Source organism: Gossypium hirsutum, chromosome A01 (assembly GCF_007990345.1).
Source record: "Gossypium hirsutum isolate 1008001.06 chromosome A01, Gossypium_hirsutum_v2.1, whole genome shotgun sequence".
NCBI classification, from domain to species: Eukaryota; Viridiplantae; Streptophyta; class Magnoliopsida; order Malvales; family Malvaceae; genus Gossypium; species Gossypium hirsutum.
Window position 1 is genome coordinate 13637779 of NC_053424.1, and position 18166 is coordinate 13655944.

General features: G+C 35.4%; 1 non-coding gene across 1 annotated transcript; it reads right to left on the reverse strand.

The window, feature by feature from the left end:
• Positions 1-6470: 6470 nt before the first annotated feature.
• On the reverse strand, positions 6471-6577 carry LOC121207363 (small nucleolar RNA R71). The gene has a single exon (XR_005902459.1). It is a non-coding gene; the product is annotated as a small nucleolar RNA R71 (small nucleolar RNA).
• Between the last annotated feature and the right edge of the window lie 11589 nt (positions 6578-18166).

Consider the following 18166-nt stretch of genomic DNA (forward strand, 5'->3'; position numbering starts at 1 on the left):
TTCTTTTATCAATATCTTCACGTGTCTTCATTAATGCAACTTGGTTTAAATATTTATAGCAGAGATTTATAATGATACACCAGCTAAGATACTTTAACTCTTTTATGTTAAGCAAACTACCCAAAAGAACAATTGAAACTGATATCCGGGAAAATACAGTTGTATTCCAATTAAATGGAAGATAGGTTTAAAAAGAAAAGGCATATCACATAGAAACAACCATTGAAGATAAATAGATAATACTCGACTTCTAAAATGAAAGAAAAACTCATTTTGACTAAAGATAATCAAAGTGAGGCATTGAACATGAAATTCCATCTATATAATCTGCATATAAGGCAAACCATCTTAAAATTTCAAGCAGACTCGTAGAAAAACATGCATGTAGCTCAAACTTCAAGCATTGTTATACTAACAATAACTGAATCTCTCAATTTTTCAGTCCCTGATATGTCAACATTGCGACACCAAAAAGACATTGAACTGATCAAAAGACTTGTGGTATTCGAAGGTATTTCAGGCAACACCTTTAGATTTCTGTTAGACAACCATTTCTTACGAGTATGAATCCCAATACATATTCTATGATGAACAAAGACGATCTTTAAAATCAAGCGGCAGAGTTTCCTGTCGGCTAACTAGATGATACACGTCATCATTAAATTTATACGGCATAATGTTAAATTTAACCTTAATATTAACATCTTAATTAGCTAAATTTAATCATTAATGTTTTGAAAAGAGTCAAATCCCTTTTTCTAGAAAATGAAAATGCTGACTAAATATTTTTTTTAACCATGTTGGCATGGCAACCAATAAGGGAACTCACGTGTAGTTCATACTGACATTACACAAGTTGTTATATGTCACGTTAACAAATAATTTAAAAATTATAAAAATATTAAAAAAATTCAAAAGGAGGTATAAAAAACTCATAAAAATTTAAAAAGAAATATGAAAGTACTTGTGAATTATCATGCTAAGTGCAATGTTTAAAATTTTAATATTTTAGTCCGTATTTCTACTAAAAATTAATTTTACTCTTTTTTAAAAGATTGATTTCAAATTTAACTCTTTTTTTTAAAAAGGCTAAAGGTTAAATTTAATTTAAAAAATAAAATAAAAACTTAAAAGCTAAATTTAACATTATGCCGATTTAAAATTAAATTAATTTAATAATTTTTAAAATTCAAAAAGTATAAGGATTTAGAATAACACAATTAGAGCAAGTAGACTAAATCTACTACCATGCACATATTATAGAATTAATAATTAAACTTAACTAAATAGATTTAATTGTTACGGTTTGAATCAGGATTAAAATTTTAAATTTTGATAAATATAAAGACTAAATTTATTAATATAAAAAATATAAAAATTAGAATTAATCAAATAAAAATATAAAAATTAAATGCAACTTTTACATAATATAAATTTAATCCATCTTTTTAACACGTGTTAGCAATTATAATGAAGCATTTGAAAAGCTTATCTCTAGGACTTGCTGCACTGACACGTGAGACCCCTTAAATTAGAATTGTGAACTCAATTACTCGGAATATGAAAGCAACCGCTGCCGTGCAGAATGGGACCTTACAATATATAACTCGGTAGGTTATGCTATCAATTACGTTTCCAATTGTAACTTAATAAAAGTTGATTGGATAATATAATTTGTCTTATTTATTTGATATTTGATGTTTGAAAACTTTTAATTACTTATCAGTACTGGCTTTACTTATAAGAATTAAGTAAAGTAAAGATTGAATTAATCTTTTAATATAATTAGAGTTCTTTTAAAAAAAAACTGATTTTTAAGGAGTTTGACGATTAGTTATTTTTCAAACATACACTTTATTAAAAAAGTTTAAGTTGGCATTTAGTTGAATTAGATATGGATATTGATTATACTTTAACAAACATTTTTTATGGAAACATATTCTAGAGGGCTTGTTTATGTTATGAGAACTACATAGAGCATTTCATTTTGCTCATTTAGGAATAGCTTTTTGCACAAAAATTGTAAGTAAATTGAAATGAGTTCATCACTCAGTTTACATCTAAGTTTTTAAACAAAATTCTTAGAGTGAGAGTAATTTAAGTTGTAGTATATATGTGAGGTTGCAATTTAGTGAGTGAGCTAAACTTCAAAGACACAATGTACTTGTTGATTTTATAAAAGGCTACTCTTTGAGCAATGCCTCGTAAACGTAAGAAGTTTTCGAACTCCGTAAACAAATTTAGTTCATATTTCGAGTCACATCGAGTTTGAGCTAGTATAAAGTGTATTAATATCATAATTAGATTTGACACAACCCATGAATACCTCTAGTTGAGAGGTGAGGGATTTATTTTCATGATTGAGTTCATTTTTATATATTTTATCTATAATCTATAATATATATACACAAGCAGGACTTTGGATAAATTTTTGAATTAAAAAGAATACCCTTTTATTTTTTATCATATTACTAAATTTACAATTAAAAATAATTATAATATTTAATTTAGAACTATTAATTTAAAAAGTTAGAAATAAAAGGGAGTCAATGCAAAGTCTGTTGCATTATTAATAAGCTAAAATAGTTTAAGAAAGTAGAGAAGACCTACTCGCGAAAATAATGTCATGGGTTCTCATCACTTCTGCAACAGTTTGTGGGCAAGAAACTATTATGTTTGGAAGTTTTGCAAGCTGAAGATGCATCAAGGAGCCATATATCTATTGATGTATTTTGAGTTTGATATTAGAAATTAGATATATATGTTTTGTGTGCCAGTTGCTTTAGGCCTTTAGTAGTAATTCCTAGTTGTTTTAATTTAAATTTTTCTGTTGTAAGTTTCTTTTACTTTATATTTTTTTTACTCTAGTGTTAGGCAGTTGTAAAACCTTTTTTTTAAAAGAACGTGCGTGCGTGCGTACGTGCGTGTAACATGCTAACTGACTTGACAAACTAGCTAACTGCTAGTTGTTATCTAACAAACAAACAGCCTTCTCTATTATTCTAAAAAAAATTGTTTTTCTTCTCTCTTCTTTTCTTCCTCTCTTTGTAACAAAAACTACACCAACGGTGGTATTCAGAGCTTCTTCTTGAGGGCTGTGAGGTTCTACGGCTATTTTTGAGTGATTGTAATGGCTTCCTCTAATGCTCTTTCAATATATGTTCCTATTTTTACAAGAACTCATTATCATGTTTTTGCAGTCAAGATAAATGTTTATTTGAGATCTCTTGGCATGTGAAAGGTTGTAGAAACTGATGAAAATCCACCAGCGTTGAGACAAAATCCTATCATTGCTCAACTCAAAGCTTATAATGAAGAAATCTTGAAAAAGGATAAAGCTTTACCATGTATTCACTCCGAGTTAATAGATCACATTTTCACAAACATTATGGATCTTGAAACACCAAAGGTTGTTTGCGATAAACTTAAGGAAACTTATAAGGGAGGTGATAGAGTAAAGAAAACAAAAGTTTTAACTCTAGAAAGAGAGTTTATGATGTTGCAAATGAAGGAGGATGAGCTAATTAAAGATTATTAAACCAGGTTGATGGTTATTGTAAACCAAATCAGACTTTATGGTGAAGAGTTGCTTGATGAAAAGGTGGTTGGAAAAGTCATGATCAATGTTCCTTAACGATTTAAAGCCAAAATTTCAGCTATTGAGGAATCTTGTGACATGACGAGTTTAACTATTGTTGATCTTGTTACCAAGTTAGAAGCGTAAGAAGAAAGGGTTTCTATTGTAACACCCTTAACCCGTATCCGTCACCAGATTAAGGTTACGGAGTATTACTAAACAATCAAAAACATTTAAAAATTATATCATTCAATATTATAATCAAATCATAAACCATTCATACACATGCATAATATCCCTAAATCGAGCCCTCGGGGCCCTAAAAACAACCTAGAAACAATTTGGGACCAATTTGAAAAAATTTGGGAAGTTTAGGAATAAGATGCAAAATTTAAAAAACAAGGGTCACACGGCCATGTACCTCACATAGCTGAGACACACGCTTGTGTCTCAGGCTATGTAACTTTCAAACTAGGGATACACAGTCGTGTCCCAACCCATGTCCTCGCCCATGTAACTCTTTAAATAGGGACACACGACCCTGTGGCAGGCTGTGTAACTCTTTGAGTTACCTCACACGCTTCTGTGCCAGGCCATGTGTTAGGTCATGTAACTCATTGACTTACATCCTAAAGAAATCATCAGATGATACACAGACATGTCGCCAGGCTATGTGGACCCAAATTTACCTTAAATCAAGCCATTTCCAAGACTATTTCATGCATGACCTTTCAACCCATTTAAACACATTTAAAAAGCACCTAGACATCACCAAAACACAATCAATATATCATTTCAAGATCCTAATTCAACTAACCAACATGCCATTCAAACGTACCTCAAATGCATACAAACACCACCAACCTAAACATGTAAAAAATTACCACAATTCAAGCATCCTGATAAGCCATAAAAGTAACATATTTTTAATCTCATTCTTGATGCATTTTTGGATAATTTATTATATGAATTAGTGAATTTGATGCTCCTAATCTTTTAAATTCATGTTTCTATACTTAGGTAAGTATAGGGGAGGGAAATGAGTGAAAAACGAGCCAAAATTAGGCAAAAAGAGCTGTTTCTAAGATCCACAACGCCTGGGCATTTCCACGCGGGCTGGCCACACGCCCATGTGAGCCACACGGGTTGGCCACATGCCCATGTGCCAGTCCGTGTCGATTTTGCACCCTACTTCCTTGTTACACGAAAAAACCCAATTTTTAGAGTTTCTGAGCATTCTAAAGTCTATAAATACACTAGAAGAGGACCTAATGGGGCAAGGTGAGTAGAACATAGAAATTACTCAAAGAACACCGATGGACTCAACTCAGAAGCAGGATCTCCTTCAAGACTGAAGATCTCCATTTAATTTCTTTAGAAGTTTTTGGATTCCTTTATGTTTTGTTGTTTTCCTATTTTTGAGATGTTTTCCTTTCCAAGTATAAACTAAATTTGCTAAATACCTAAGGTAGATGAAACCTATGACAGATCTTATTATTTGATTTTTCTGAATTATATGATAAATATTTGTTCTTGATCTCAATTATGTTTACTTACCTTCATGTTTAATGTTTCCAGGATATTAATTCATTATTGATGTGCTTATTCAGTGGATCAAAAGTCCCTGTTTAAGAGTAGATCTGACATAATTGAGTGGAGTTGCATGCAATCCTAGAAATAGGACGACATAAATTTACCGGATTAGAGTCAAATCTAATAGGGGAATCCATAGATCAAGTTAATGCGACAATAGGGTTTTTAATTAGAAAGAGATTTCAATTAATCAACCTAGAGTGAGTTATTTTTACTCTCAAAAGAGATATTAATATAATTTAGGGATTTCTACGGATCAAGTCAAATGAATAAATCGTTTAATTCAAATTTAGAATAATAAGTGAAGTCTAGGTGGATTCTTTCCTTGTTATTGTCTCTCTCATAAGTTTTCTTCGATTATTTTCCCAATTCGCTCTCTGTCGCTTAGTAATTAGCTTAATTTAATTTTAGATTAAAAACAACCCTTCAATTTATAGGCTAAATAATAAAAAGATAGTAATTACTAGTACTTTTAGTCCTTGTGGATACGATATTCCCTACCACCATAGCTATACTACTATTCGACAGATGCACTTGCCTTTGTCGTATTTTAGTTAGTTTGTGACGTCATCAAGTTTTTGGCACCGTTGCTGAGGACTAAAATATTAGGAACACTTAATTTTATTACTTTAGCCATTTGTTTATTTTTATTACATTTTATTTTTTTTACTTTAATTTACTAACTTTTCTTTTATTCTCTTCTGGTAGGTTCCTTTAGTTTATAACTAGAAGAAACCCGTTAGGACCTCTAGTATTCGATAGTGAGATTGAAAGTACAACTCGCAGAAACCGTAGAGAAGCGAGATAGAGTCAACAGAGTACAATAGAAAAGTAAGAGGGTGTTGTTATTAATACTGAGGAGATGGTAGGAAATCATAATAATCAGCTACCTCCTGTGGTTGCTGTAAATCCTATAAATTCGAATCCTGCTCATCATACTATGTACGATTATACCGAGCCCAATTTAACTGGGGCTAAATCGAGTATTTTTAGACCTGCTATTGCTGCAAATAATTTTGAACTGAAACCAAACACTATTCAAATGATTCAACAATTTGTTCAGTTTGATGGTTTGCAAGATGAAGACCCAAATATTCATTTGGCTAATTTCTTGGAATTCTGCGACACTTTTAAAATTAATGGCCTTTTTGACGATGCCATTCACCTTCGGTTGTTTCCCTTTTCGTTGAGGAATAAGGCTAAACAGTGGTTGAACTCCCTACCACGAGGTTCTATCACTACATGGGAACAAATGACTGAAAAATTTTTGTTGAAGTACTTTCCACCGGCTAAGACAGCCAAGCTGAGGAATGATATCTCTTCCTTTGTGCAAATAGATCTAGAGACTCTATATGATGCATGGGAGAGGTATAAAGATTTATTGAGAAGGTGCCTTCACCATAGTTTACCTCTATTGCTACAAATTCAAACTTTCTAGAACGGTTTGAATCTCTCAACTAGGAAATTGATCGATGCATCCACCGATGGGACTTTAAATAAAACACCTTAGGAGGCTTATGAGTTTATAGAAGAGATGTCACTGAATAATTATCAGTGGCAGGTCATGAGGACAAAGCCGATGAAAGCAGTCGGTGTTTTTAACGTTGATGCGTTCACCATGTTGTCAAATCAGGTAGAACTTTTGAATAAAAAGATTGATGGTTTATATGGTTCTACACATGTACATCCGGTGATGCAATATGACACAAATAGATGAAGGAACCATCTAGAGAATTGATCCTACAACCTAAGCACGGAAGACGAACAAGTCAATTATATGGTTAATAATTCTAAACCTCAGAATAATCTGTATAGTAACACTTATATTGCAGGTTGGAGGAACCATCCCAACTTCTCTTGGGGTGGTCAAGGAAATCAAAGACCGCAACCCCCCCAAGCTTTCAATCACCTTACCAGCAAGAGAAGTAGTGGAACCTTGAGGAGATGTTGACGAAGTTTATTTCAGTGTCAGGAACTCATTTCCAAAACACTGAAACAACACTAAAAAATCAACAAGCATCGATTCAAGGGCTTGAGAATCAAATCGCTCAATTGGAAAAGATGATTTCAGAACGACCACAAGGTAGCTTGCCAAGCAACACCAAAACTAACCTAAGAGAGCAACTTCATGCGATCACTATTTGAGATGAAGAAGGGTTAACTGAATCTGAATCTGAACCGAGGCAAGAAACTGTGGTAAGCAATGCTAAGGTTGAGGTAAGCCAAAATAAGCAAGATTCGGTCGGTAAGAAATATAAACCTCATGTGTCATATCCAAATGCGACAAGGAAAGACCACACAAATGAACAATCCAGTAAATTCCTTAAACTGTTGAAGAAATTACATATTAACTTACCGTTTATTGAAGTTCTTTCGCAGATGCCAAATTTCGTTAAACTTTTAAATGAGTTTTTAGCAAATAAGCGGAAGTTAGATGATTCATTGCACTTGGAGCTAAATGCAGTGTGCTGAGCTATTTTGCAGAATAAACTACCCAACAAATTGAAAGATCCAGGGAGTTTTACTATTCCTTGTTTAATTGGTAGTTTAAGTGTTAATAATGCTTTGGCTGATTTAGGGGTAGTATTAATGTCATGCCCTACAAAATGTTTAAGCAACTAGGTCTTGGGAAACCCAAACAAACTAGGATGAACATTCAATTGGGAGATAGAACAATTAGATTTCCTAGGGGTATTGTTGAAGACATACTCATCAAAATTGATAAATTTATTTTCCCAATTGATTTTGTTGTTCTAGATATGGATGAGGATAGTGACGTACCGTTGATTTTAGGGCGGCCCTTTCTAACAACTACTAGAACTATCACAGATGTTGGTACGGGTGAATTAATACTTCATGTAGGTGATGACACGATTAAACTCCAAGCTCATGATTCTATTAGGATATCTAGTGATCGAGATGACATTATGAGTTTTGTTAATGTTAATAACCTTGTGGCTCAACATTCTTTGCAGGAAAAACCCCGGAAAAAGGTGACAGAGTCGCAATCCAATTTACATGAAAAAAATAGAACAAATCATGAAGAAAGAAGATTGCAAATCGATGAACTAGATGAATGGCAGGCACACGTCAAGGAGAAACCTAGAATACACTATGAACCAAAGCGACTCCATGACAAGCTTAAGGATGGGACGAACCGAGTTAAAGTTGGCGATCATGTATTGTTGGATAAAATAGACCCTCGAATCGCCACTTCAGAGCTTAATACAAATGGAGCAACTCCTTTTATGGTACTGAATATTTTCCCATACGGTACAGTCGAGGTAAATCATTCTAAATTTGGCACTTTTAAGGTAAATATTACTCGGCTAAAACCTTATGTTGATAATAGAATTGATAGTGAGAAAGAGGATTTTCGACTCCGTGAACCACCGTAACCTTGCGAATATGAGGTAAGTCGAGCTTAGACTTTAAATAAGCACTTTTCGGGAGGCAACCCTAGTGTTAACACTGCTAATTTTCTTAACGTTATTTCATGATTTTTTTAAATTAATTAATTTTCAAAATCTAAAAAATCAAAAAAATAAAAAATGTGTGTTTTTTTCCTACACGGCCTGGACACATGAGTGTGTGGAGCACACGGCCTGACCACACGGGTGTGTGGAATCTCACATGGGCGTGGGAGAAGCGAAGGAAAACACACACGGCCTGGCGACATGGCTATGTGACCCACATGGCCTGGACACAGAGGCGTGTCCTAGGCTGTGTGAAACCTAGAGCTAATTTTTTTCAAAGTTCGAGAGTTATACGGGTAAGGCACACGGCTGTGTGACCCACACGGCCTGGCCATACGGGCATGTGGGATCTCACATGGGTGTGGGAGAATGTCCATGGCCATGTGAAAACTAGGTTAATCACCCCAATTTTATTTTGTTTTATTTAATTTTATTATTAATTGTTATATTATTTATTTTTATTTTACTAATTAATTAATTAATTCTTATACTTATATTTTTAATTTTTTTATATATTTTATTTTTTTTATTTTTTTTAATTTTGCTATTTCTATTTTCTTTTTCTTTTTCGTATTTTCTTTTACTATTATCCTTACAATTACCTTTAAGTTTATTGATATCATTGAGTTTATTACTATTTTTTTATTTTTTATTTTTTATTTTTCTTTTTTCTTTTTATCTTCCTTTTTAATTTTGTTTTAGTTATTTTATTTTTTTATTTTATTTTCTTCAACTTATTTTTATTATTATCTTTTGAAATATTTATGGTTGTTTCTAATCGAGTTATAACCCCTTAATCTTCTTTATTATTTGTGTTATTTTCTTGTCAGTTTGCTCGAAATCATGAGTTACATTTAGATTTGACTGCAATTCTGCTTTTCACTATTGTGAAGATTTCATCCAATATTCAGGACAGTTTCAGTTTTCTCCCTCTCTTATGATATTCTATTTATACTGTGATTATATATGTTTGTACATTGAGGACAATTGTAACACCCCAATTTTCGGGAATTCTGTGAATGTTGGCAAATTTTCATGCTTTGATTTTGTCATTTGTGAGTGAAATTATGAAATAGGACCTATGTGAAAATGTTTGAAAATGCTATAGGCTAATTTATAGTGGCCAAATAAATAGTAGTGCAAAATAGGAGGATTTGCATGTCAAACCTCCCATTTTACATGTAGTGGCTGGTCATCATGTTGGTGGTAGACAATATGTGCACTTGATATCCATAATTTATGCTACAAATTGATAAAAATTGATAATGGGTTAGGTAAATATTCCATGATAATGGGTTAGGTAAATGTTCCATGATAATGGGTTAGGTGAATGTTCCATGATGGGCATTTCATGTCTTTTGTATTAAAGAATTAAATGGATGAAATATGAAATTTTATTAAAAGAAAAAGGGGTGAAAAGAACAAAGTTTTGTCCATCTTTGTTCATCATAGCCGAAAGTTAGAGAAGAGAAAGGAGAGGAGAAAGCTCTTGAATGTTTGGTCACTTGGGGAAGAAAATTGAAGGTAAGTTCATGGTAGTTTGCTTCTATCTTAATGTTCATGAGTTCTTATTGATTCTACCTTAACTCTTGAAGCATATTTTGAATTTTGGTTGTGTTGTGAGCATTTGATCATGAATTAAAATGAAGGAAATGGTTGTTGTTTCATGTTCTTTTGATGAAAAATGGAAGATAGGTGAAGTTGAGCCAAACAAATGAACATGCATGTGCCTTAGATGCTAAAGGGAAAAATCGGCTAACATGTTGTTCTTTAAAATGATGAAATGGCGATTATACTTAAGTAAAATCATAGATATGTGATGATTGATTGGTGATATACATGTTTAAATTGCATGCATGCAAGTTATGTGTGAAAGAGTGAATTTGGTAATAAATCTATTTGGGACAGCAGCAGTAACGTGATTTTGGAAAATCACTATAAATTGTGGGAGATGAGTTAGAAGCTGAATAAATTATGTAATTAAAGCTTAATGAGTCTAGTTTCAAATGAAATAAACAATAACATATTTTGAATTCTGTACAATGATAAATTTGATTCGTAATAAAGAGTGGTTAGATTAGTCAAATAGTGAAACATGTGAAACTTTGAGAAAAATTTGGTATTGATTAGCTAAACAAAAAATTCTGAACCTTTTATGGATAGAAGATATATGAGTCTATTTTCAAGGAAAATTAACGGCACTTGATTTGGAGTTTCGTAGCTCCAGTTATAAATGATTTAGTGACTGTTGCTCAGGAAGATAGCTTGCAGTGAAATTATGATTATGTGGTAAACATTGAAAAATTTGTTAATGAGTTGCTTATTAATTTCTTATAAGCTTAATGTGCTGCTTATTGATTTCTTATAAGCTTACTCTGATCTGTAGGTGTAATTGGCCGAATATTGTAAGGGGTTAATACGTAGTTCGTATTTGAATAGCTAGATTAACATGTTAGTAATCCAATTGTAGGCAGTTCGTGTGTGGATCTCGTCAGCATATCGTCGCAAACAGGTGTGTAACTAACACCCTCTTATAGACTAGATCGGCAAAAGCCGAAAAGCCGGTATTTTGAGAACTTGCGAGTGTACGAATGCTCGTGAGATTAATAGTTTGATGTATATGGTAAATTAAAGTGATAAGACTACAAAGTGCGCGATTCCGTGCATTTCGATGTTTTTGGGCTTAATGGGCCAAAAACAGGATAATGGGCCAACGGGCCCAAGTCGGTAAGAAAATGCGGTAAGTGTTTTTGATCGTATGTAAATGGCTATGATATGCATGAAAACCTTAAGAATAGTTAAATTACTTGAATACCCCTATGAATGGAAAATTACTGTTATACCCCTAGGTGCAAAATTACCATTATACACCTAGGGTTACTTTTGACTGAAAAGCATGACGATCTGATTCTGTATGATGTATGCCATGATTATATATCTGTTACATGGGGATATGGGTTATATTATGAAGGAAGCGTCCTGGTGGCTATGCCACAATTATCTGATCTGGTGGCTCTGCCACAATATCTGTATCTGGTGACTTCGTCACAATATCTGGCAACCTCGCTACGATTTCTGTGGTGTGTAGCGGTTGGGTGGGTCGAGTAGTCTCCCCACATGGTGTAAGGCTGGTACGGGGGTGTTATAGATGGATCTGGGTTGGGATTTCTGCATTCATGTAATATTTGTTCTGATCTGTTATGGGCCTATGGGCTTTATTCTAAATTTCTGTGGTTTGAGCTTATATAGGTTATGATTGGGTTAATTTACACACTGAGTTTCCCCAAACTCACCCCTTTTATTTTCATCCACGCAGGTAATCCCCAACCATAGTGGGCTTGGAGCTGTGAGGGAATTCGGAGTGGCCACCTGTTCTGAAAGTTTGATTTTCTTCTGGTGAACTGGACATCCTTTTATTTACGTTTGAAGTTTTGGGTTTTTAAATGTAATAAGGCCGCTTAATTATTTTTGATGGTTTTAATATGTATTACTCAGATAGGTATTACTTATTTTAACTGTTGAAATTGGATAGCTTTAGGGCGCATTTTCAAAAACAACAATTGATTTCAAAATAACACGACAACAAGCAAAGCTTCCGCAATGAAAGTATTTTCCCAAATTAATCACTTTTCCTAAAAATGACTTAATCAAATCTGTTTCCTAGAAATATCCATGACGTTAAGGTGTGGCAATGGCGGTATACATGTCTAGGATTGGATCTGAAGGGAGCTTGGTACTTAAGCAGTCCAATGGACTTACCACCCCTTTTTCGGTTTCCTACCTGGTGCACAGCTTCCATTCACTTTAACCTATAATAAAATTATCTTTTAAAACACTAAGTAAGTTTTTCTGGATCAACAATATAAAATGTTTTGAACGTTTCGATGTGGCATGTCGGATCCAGCCATAACGTCTGGGCCAGGTTTGGGGTGCTACATTTAGTGGTATCAGAGCCTAGGTTGCAATAACTCGGCTATGGAATGGGTTTACAAAAATAAAGATTTTCGAAAATGAAAATTTTATAAAGAATGCGAAAAACTCAATTTTCAAAATTTAGATCTTTAGAAGGTAACATTCCGAATCTCCGGCTCAAGTCTGTAAGTATTACTCTGAACTCTTCTGAATATTTTTCTGACTTATCGGTCTATACTGAAATCTTGCTAGGATACTCTAGATAGGATGATACTGAAACCATAGGAAAATCTGATAAGAGACTGAAACTGTAGCTAGACTTCGATTCTGCGAAAACAAACTCTGAACTACTGTATGATTCATAAAACATCTGTAATAAACACTGGAATATTAATTGATGCATAAAAATTCATAATCAAGATAATACGATATGAGTACAAGAGGCCGTAGACGGAGCTGAGGAAGTGCTAGAGCGAGATCTTCGTCTTCGAGACATATGCCGACGGTAGATGCTCCGGTACCACTGACAATAGAGGTAGAGTCTCATGACCGCGGTGCCGGGGATGATGCCCTGTCACAAGCAATGCTTCGTGTTCTGGAAAGGGTTGTCGGGGCAAGTACGGGCAATGGAGTTCGGGGATCTATTTCTGAACGACTTCAGGCTAACGGAGCGGAGATCTTTAAGGGCGTGTTTGGCATAGCCTCGAATGTGGCAGAATATAGGTTGTGAGGCCTATTTGGCATTTGTAAGTTAGTCGAAAGAAGACGGACTGACAGTGGATAAGGTTAGGACCGTAAAGAAGTTCCAAGATGTTTTTTTGGAGGAGCTTCCAAGATTGCCTCCGAACCGAGAAGTGGAGTTTGGAATCGACTTGTTGCCTGGAATGGTGCCAGTGTCTATCGCACCGTATAGAATGGCACCGAAGGAGTTGGTGGAGCTAAAGGCACAAATTCAAGAGTTGTTGGATAGGGGATTCATTAGGCCAAGCGTGTCTCCATGGGGAGCACCGGTGCTATTCGTGAAAAAGAAGGATGGTATGATGTGGATGTGCATAGATTATCGCCAGTTGAACAAACTGACGATTAAGAATAAGTATCCACTGCCAAAGATTGACGATCTGTTCGACCAGCTTAGAAGAGCTTCTGTATTTTCCAAGATCGACCTTCGATTTGGATATCATCAGTTAAAGGTAAATGAGGCGGATATCCATAAGACGACATTCAGGACTCGGTATGGTCATTACGAGTTTTTGGTTATGCCATTTGGACTGACGAACGCTCCTGCAGCATTTATGGATCTGATGAATCGGGTGTTCCAACCATTCTTGGATCGATTCGTAGTCGTCTTCATTGATGATATCCTGGTATATTCTGAAACTGAAGCGAAACTTGATGAGTATCTCCGTATAGTGTTGCGAGTGTTAAGGGAGAAGGAACTCTTTGCGAAGTTCAGTAAGTGTGAATTTTGGTTGAGGGAGGTAACCTTCTTAGGACATGTGGTCCCTGCCGAAGGGATTACGGTGGACCCTCGAAAGATTGAAGCAATTTTGGAGTGGAAGCCACCTAGGACGGTGTCGAAAATTCGAAGTTTCCTAGGGTTGGCAGGATACTACAGAAGGTTTGTGGAAGGTTTTTCTGTTATGGCAGCACCCTTGACAAAACTCATAAGGAAAGGAGTACCGTTTGTATGGACTGAGAAGCAGCAGGAAGATTTTGAGAAGTTGAAGAAAGTTCTGACTGAAGCACCTGTGTTGATTCAGCCGGAGTCTGGGAAGGATTTTACTGTGTACAGTGACGCATCACACGTGGGTTTGGGCTGCGTGTTAATGCAGGAGGGTGTGGTTGCATATGCATCACGACAGCTTAAACCTCACGAAGGGAACTATCTTACTCATGATTTGGAGTTGGCGGCAGTGATATTTGCACTTAAGATTTGGAAACATTACTTGTACAGGGAGAGGTGTATTATATACACAGACCACAACGGTCTTAAGTATTTGTTGACTCAGAAAGAGCTGAACCTTAAGTAAAGGAGATGGATTGAGTTGCTTAAGGATTATGATTGTTCGATCGAGTATCACCTAGGCAAGGCTAATGTGGTAGCCGATGCTTTAAGTCGTAGAACCGTATCTGATCTGAGAGCAATGTTTGCTCGTCTGAGTCTGTATGATGATGGAAGTCTGTTGGCTGAGTTGCAAGTAAGGCCAACCTGGGTGGATCAGATTAAGGAAAAGCAGTTGAACAATGAGTCTTTGGTCGCTCGTTTCCAACAAGTTAAGGAAGGGGAAACTTCTGAGTTTAGGTTAAATGGCGAAGGAGTTCTGTGTTTTCGAGGAAGAATTTGTGTTCCGAAGGACTCTGATTTGAGGCAAACATTATTGAAGGAAGCTCATGGAGGACTTTGTGCCATGCACCCTGGAGGGAATAAGTTGTATCACACTTGCGAGAATTGTACTCGTGGCTTGGACTTAAGCGAGAAGTAACGGAGTTTGTAGGAAAATGTCTAACATGCCAACAAGTGAAAGCTGAGCATCAATTACCTTCTGGACTGTTACAGCCGGTGAAGATACCACTTTGGAAGTGGGAGAGGGTAACCATGGACTTTGTGAGTGGGTTGCCTTTGACACCATCAAAGAAAGACTCGGTGTGGGTAATTGTGGATAGGTTGACCAAATCAGCCCATTTCATACCTGTACGTACTGAATTTTCGCTTCAAAAGTTAGCCAAGCTGTGTGTGGCGAAGATTGTACAACTTCATGGAGTCGCAGTTTCGATTGTCTCTGACCGGGATCCCAGATTCACATCTCGGTTTTGGCAAAAGTTGCATGAGGGGTTGGGGACGCGATTGAACTTTAGTACGGCTTTCCATCCCCAAACTGATGGTCAGTCAGAGAGGGTTATTCAGATTCTGGAAGACATGTTGAGGGGATGCGTGATTGATTTTCGAGATAGTTGGGAGGATTACTTGCCGTTGGCAAAATTTGCATACAATAACAGTTACCAGGCGAGTATTCGGATGGCACTGTATGAAGCACTGTATGGACGAAGGTGTCGTACACCTAGTTGTTGGACCACACTAGGAGAGCGACAAGTTCTTGGACCAGAGTGGTAACTGATACTGAGGATAAGGTCAGAATAATTAGGGACCGGTTAAGAGAAGCATCTGATAGGCAAAAGTCATATGCAGATTTGAAGCGTAAGGAGATTGAGTACTCAGTAGGTGATATGGTCTTCTTAAAGGTTTCTCCTTGGAAGAAGATATTAAGGTTTGGTAAGAAGGGCAAGTTGAGTCCGTGGTTTATTGGGCCTTATCGGGTTTTGAAGCGAGTAGGCCCAGTGGCTTATCAATTGGAACTGCCTCCAGAGTTAGACAGGATTCACGATGTTTTTCACGTCTCCATGTTAAGGCGTTATCGTTCTGACCCTGCTCATGTCGTGCCAATTGCAGAAATTGAAGTTCAGACTGATTTGACCTTTGAGGAGGAGCCTGTGCAAATATTGGCTCGAGATGTTAAGGTTCTCAGAAGGAAATCTGTCCCATTAGTGAAAGTGTTTTGGCGTAATCATGGAAGGAAAAAAGCTACTTGGGAATCAAAAGAGACTATGTGTCAACAATACCCTCAACTATTTGGATCAGGTAAATTTCGAGGCTGAAATTTCTTTAAGGGGGTAGAGTTGTAACGCCCCAATTTTCGGGAATTCTGTGAATGTTGGTAAAATTTCATGCTTTGATTTTGTCATTTGTGAGTGAAATTATGAAATAGGACCTATGTGAAAATGTTTGAAAATGCTATAGGCTAATTTATAGTGGCCAAATAAATAGTAGTGCAAAATAGGAGGATTTGCATGTCAAACATCCTATTTTACATGTAGTGGCTGGTCATCATGTTGGTGATAGACAATATGTGCACTTGATATCCATAATTCATGGTACAAATTGATAAAAATTGATAATGGGTTAGGTAAATATTCCATGATAATGGGTTAGGTAAATGTTCCATGATAATGGGTTAGGTAAATGTTCCATGATGGGCATTTCATGTCTTTTGTATTAAAGAATTAAATGGATGAAATATGAAATTTTATTAAAAGAAAAAGGGGTGAAAAGAAGAAAGTTTTGTCCATCTTTGTTCATCATAGCCGAAAGTTAGAGAAGAGAAAGGAGAGAAGAAAGCTCTTGAATGTTTGGTCACTTGGGGAAGAAAATTGAAGGTAAGTTCATGGTAGTTTGCTTCTATCTTGATGTTCATGAGTTCTTCTTGATTCTACCTTAACTCTTGAAGCATATTTTGGTTTTTGGTTGTGTTGTGAGCATTTGGTCATGAATTAAAATGAAGGAAATGGTTGTTGTTTCATGTTCTTTTGATGAAAAATGGAAGATAGGTGAAGTTGAGCCAAACAAATGAACATGCATGTGCCTTAGATGCTAAAGGGAAAAATCGGCTAACATGTTGTGCTTTAAAATGATGAAATGGAGATTATACTTAAGTAAAATCATAGATATGTGATGATTGATTGGTGATATACATGTTTAAATAACATGCATGCAAGTTATGTGTGAAAGAGTGAATTTGGTAATAAATCTGCTTGGGACAGCAGCAGTAACGTGAATTTGGAAAATCACTATAAATTGTGGGAGATGAGTTAGAAGTTAAATAAATTATGTAATGAAATCTTAATGAGTCTAGTTTCAAATGAAATAAATGAGAACATATTTTGAATTCTATACAATGACAAATTTGATTCGTAATGAAGAGTGGTCAGATTAGTCAAACAGTGAAACATGCGAAACTTTGAGAAAACTCTGGTATTGATTGGCTAAACCAAAAATTCTGAAAATTTTATGGATAGAATATATATGAGTCTATTTTCAGGGAAAATTAACTTCACTTAATTTGGAGTTTCGTAGCTCCAGTTATAAATGATTTAGTGACTATTGCTCAGGAAGACAGCTTGCAGTGAAATCATGATTATGTGGTAAACATTGACAAATTTGTTAATGAGTTGCTTATTGATTTCTTATAAGGTTAATCTGATCTGTAGGTGTGATTGGCTGAATATTGTAAGGGGTTAATACGTAGTTCGTATTTGAATAGTTAGATTAACGTGTTAGTAATCCAATTGTAGGCAGTTCGTGTGTGGATCTCGTCAGCATATCGTCGCAAACAGGTGTGTAACTAACACCTTCTTACAGACTAGATCGACAAAAGCCGAAAAGCTAGTATTTTGAGAACTTGCGAGTGTACGAATGCTCGTGAGATTAATAGTTTGATGTATATGGTAAATTAAAGTGATAAGACCGCAGAGTGCGTGATTCTGTGCATTTCGATGTTTTTGGGCTTAATAGGCCAACGGGCCCAAGTCGGTAAGAAAATGCGGTAAATGTTTCTGATCGTATGTAAATGGCTATGATATGCATGAAAACCTTAAGAATAGTTAAATTACTTGAATACCCCTATGTATGGAAAATTACTGTTATACCCCTAGGTGCAAAATTACCATTATACACCTAGGGTTACTTTTGACTGAAAAGCATGACGATCTGATTCTGTATGATGTATGCCATGATTATATATCTGTTGCATGGGGACATGGGTTATATTATGGA